This window comes from Triplophysa rosa, linkage group LG7, assembly GCF_024868665.1.
Source record: "Triplophysa rosa linkage group LG7, Trosa_1v2, whole genome shotgun sequence".
In the NCBI taxonomy this organism is placed as follows: Eukaryota; Metazoa; Chordata; class Actinopteri; order Cypriniformes; family Nemacheilidae; genus Triplophysa; species Triplophysa rosa.
This window is the reverse complement of record NC_079896.1, coordinates 15912910-15917136: the sequence shown is the minus strand read 5'-3', so window position 1 is coordinate 15917136 and position 4227 is coordinate 15912910. Positions and strand designations below refer to the sequence as shown.

Here is a 4227-nt window from a genome sequence, read left to right as displayed (position 1 = left end):
TCAGCAGCCAATAGGAACTCATCACGCTTACACGTTCAAACTGGTAGAATAAAAATGTTTTCATTAGTTTTCTTGAATATTAATCTGAACGAAAATAACCAGTATAAATAAAATTAGTTTCACACTTAAGAAGAATAATCTAATGTTTGCTCGGGTTTTCTATACGTTCTGCAAAAGGTTTGTCTCTAATTTAAATTACAGAGGGATCAATAAATTCCTTCTCTAACGAAATTCAGAATTACAACATTTCTAATGTGTTAATATGAAAATATAATCCCCACATATTACCCGCACAAAAAAAGAAGAAAAAAAGCAAATTGAGCGATGGTTAAATGGTGCACACCCAACACAGGGTTTTATAGCTATATGTATATTTTCTTGTCTCTGCCAAAATACAAATAGTCAAATTCATTTGTAGGCCTACGTTAAAATCAGAAAGTGTCGTGTTCCTGGTCTGATCCCCGGGCTTTGCTGTCTTTTTGTCAGTGTGCGTATGTTGTTGTGTCGAGCACACGGCTTTTAGATTTGACAGCTCGCTATGTGCTCCATTTGTTGTCTATAATTGCTTCAGGTTTGTGCATTTTAATTCACAGAAATCCTACAAAATTTGTCGTCTCCCGAAAACCGTGTCCTTTTTTGTCACATCCATAACACATTTAAAAACTTGTGCATAGAATGATATTTTTCTGATGTTTAAACTCTAACAAGTGTTTACCGAAATAGGGTTCAGTAAAATGGTAACAAATACATTCTCTGAGCATTTTAATGTCACATCCATCAAGGAGTGAGATATGCTGACATATAGGCTACAAGAGATAAAGAGAACTTTATGGACATTATCTGTGGGAAAAATATATACAGGTGCATCTCAATAAATTAGAATGTTGTGGAAAAGTTGGTGTTGTGGAAAAGTCTTTGGTTCTTTTAATTGTGATGATTTTGGCTCACTTTTAACAAAAACCCACCAATTCACTATCTCAACAAATTAGAATATTACATAAGATCAATAAAAAAAGGATATTTTAAACAGAAATGTCAGGCTTCTGAAAAGTATTTTCATTTCTATGCACTCAATACTTGGTTGGGCCTCCTTTTGTATGAATTACTGCATCAATGCGGCGTGGCATGGAGGCAATCAGCCTGTGGCACTGCTCAGGTGTAATGGAAGCCCAGGTTGCTTTGATTGCGGCCTTCAGGTCATCTGCATTGGGTCAGGTGTCTCTCATCTTCCTCTTGACAATACCCATAGATTCTCTATTGGGTTCAGGTCAGGCGGGTTTACTGGCCAATCAAGCACAGTACCACCATGGTCATTGAACCAGCTTTTGGTATCTTTGGCAGTGTGGGCAGGTGCCAAGTCCTGCTGGAAAATGAAATCAGCATCTCCATAAAGCTTGTCAGCAGAAGGAAGCATGAAGTGATCTAAAATGTCCTGGTAGATGGCTGAGTTGACTGTGGACTTCAGAAATGCTGATTTCATTTTCCAGCAGGACTTGGCATCTGCCCACACTGCCAAAGGTATTAAAAGCTGGTTCAATGACCATGGTGTTACTGTGCTTGATTGGCCAGTAAACCCGCCTGACATGAACCCCATAGAGAATCTATGATGAAATACACCAGACCCAACAATGCAGATGACCTGAAGGCCGCTATCACAGCCACCTGGGCTTCCATTACACCTGAGCAGTGCCACAGGCTGATTGCCTCCATGCCACGCCACATCGATGCAGTAATTCATGCAAAAGGAGGCCCAACCGAGTATTGAGTACATATACAGTAAATTAACATACTTTCCAGAAGGCCAACAATTCACTAAAAATGTTTTTTTTATTGGTCTTATGAAGTATTCCAATTTGTTGAGATAGTGAATTGGTGGGTTTTTGTTAAATGTGAGCCAAAATCATCACAATTAAAAGAACCAAAGACTTAAACTACTTCAGTCTGTGTGCATTGAATTAATTTAATACACGAGTTTCACAATTTGAGTTGAATTATTGAAATAAATGAACTTTTCCATGACATTCTAATTTATTGAGATGCACCTGTATATACTTTTGAGCCTAAATGTTCTTGTACTCATTTGAAGCATTGGCTAGAAGGCAAAGTTCAAAAGGATTGTGGCCAGGGTATGAACTCTGTGATGGCTTTTCCTGCCATTTTCAAGGACGGGCAGGGGAGCAGCTGAGACAAACCAGACCGTTACTGAAGTGCACAGAACAACCCCTTGCAAGTCTCTAATTTAGGTCCTGTGAGATGGTGGGGCTTTCCTGATTTCACAAAGTGAGAGATGTTGACCCTGGGACAACATTTCAATCAACCAATCAGATTTGAGGGATTAGTTACACTTCATGTTAAGATTAAGCTAACCAAGGCTTTGTGCCTCTGCACCCTTATTATTCATCTATCATTTCCTCTGGTTTAAGGGATATGGTTATGGTTATAGAGTTTGGAGTGGGTGTAGACTTTTTTTTACAAAATGTTGTCAACAATGTTGCCATAACAACATCTCTTACTTGGCAAAATCTGTTCAAGCGAGATGGTGGACCCAGTGACCTGAAGGACCCACAGCAAAACAATTACAAAGTATTGTGTGTTTTGGGCCATATTCGATTTAAATTGAATCTTTTAAAAAGGATAAGATATGCTCTGTCTCTACTTCTTCTCACTGGAAGCTGCTATCTCTGTGAGCTCTTGCTCTTCTCCTCTGGGCTGTTTTCCTTAGCTCTGCTCTTGAGTTCTGCCCTCACTTCATTCTCTTCCTTTTTACTTGAGCTTTGGGGTTCAGGCCACTAGGCCATGCTTCCAGGCTCTCCTCTTTCTTCTTCTAGACTTTATTTGGACTTACATCCATTTTTTCACATTTAATTATTTAAATGATTTTAAATGATTCATTGGTTATTTTAATATGAAATCACAATTATTTTATCTGTTAAACAAAAAAAAAAAAAAAAACCCAATCCGAATCTGTGAGCGGCGGCAGGCAACCCCCTTGGCCTACTGTATTTATATACATATATATACACTATATATATATATATATATTATATATATAAATACAGTAGGATTGTAGGATTTGTGAATTAAAATGCACAAACCTGAAGCAATAACCAACAAATGAAGCAGACAAAAAGACAACAAAGCCCGGGGATCAGACCAGGAACACGACACTTTTTGATTTTGACTAAAAAATGAATTCGACTATTTGTATTTTGGCAGAGACAAGAAAATATACACATAGCCAAACCCTGTGTTGGGTGTGCACCGTTTAACCATCGCTCAACTTGCTTTTTTTCTTGTTTTTTTTGTGCGGGTAATATGTGGGGATTATATTTTCATATTAACACATCAGAAATGTTGTAATTCTGAATTTCGTTAGAGAAGGAATTTATTGATCCCTCAATAATTTAAATTAGAGACAAACCTTTTGCAGAACGTATAGAAAACCCGAGCAAACATTAGANTAAATAGCCCCTGCTGGGTGACTCTGCTTACTTTTCTTCTTGATTCACTAGCAGCATATATGCCTGAACCAGCCAAGCCCGCGCCCAAGAAGGGCTCTAAGAAGGCCGTACCAAGACCGCCGTTAAGGGAGGAAAGAAGCGCAGAAAGTCCAGGAAGGAGAGTTACGCCATCTACGTGTACAAAGTCCTCAAGCAGGTCCACCCCGACACCGGCATCTCTTCCAAGGCGTAGGGCATCATGAACTCTTTCGTCAACACATCTTCGAGCGCATCGGCGGCGAGTCGTCTCGTCTCGCGCACTACAACAAGCGCTCCACCATCACGTCGAGAGAGATCCAGACCGCCGTGCGTCTGCTGCTGCCCGGTGAGCTCGCCAAACACGCCGTGTCCGAGGGCACCAAAGCCGTCACCAAGTACACCAGCTCCAAGTAAAGCGCCGCTTTCATCCGCCGCACCCAAGGCTCTTTTAAGAGCCACCCATGACGTCATCTTAAGAGAGCTTCTATATTGAGTTCGAAACACCTTTTAATCATTTGTCCTGTTAAACTAAGGTCAAGCTTGAGGAAGGCAATTTATTTGCTTCCTGGAGCCGTATAGAACTGCCCACTGCTCCGGGGTACGTGTGTTCACCACTTGCTGTGCGTGTGTTCCTACACTCTCGGATGGGTTAAAGCAGAGGTCACATTTCGGTATGGGTCACCATATCTGACTAATAGGTCACTTCACTTAAGGAAAACGCCTGATGTTTCAAACAGTATAAACAAAA

At 40.3% G+C, this 4227-nt stretch overlaps 1 pseudogene; it reads left to right on the top strand.

Moving 5' to 3' along the window:
• Positions 1-3520: 3520 nt before the first annotated feature.
• Positions 3521-3955, top strand: LOC130556373 (histone H2B-like; annotated as a pseudogene).
• The last annotated feature ends 272 nt before the right edge of the window (positions 3956-4227 follow it).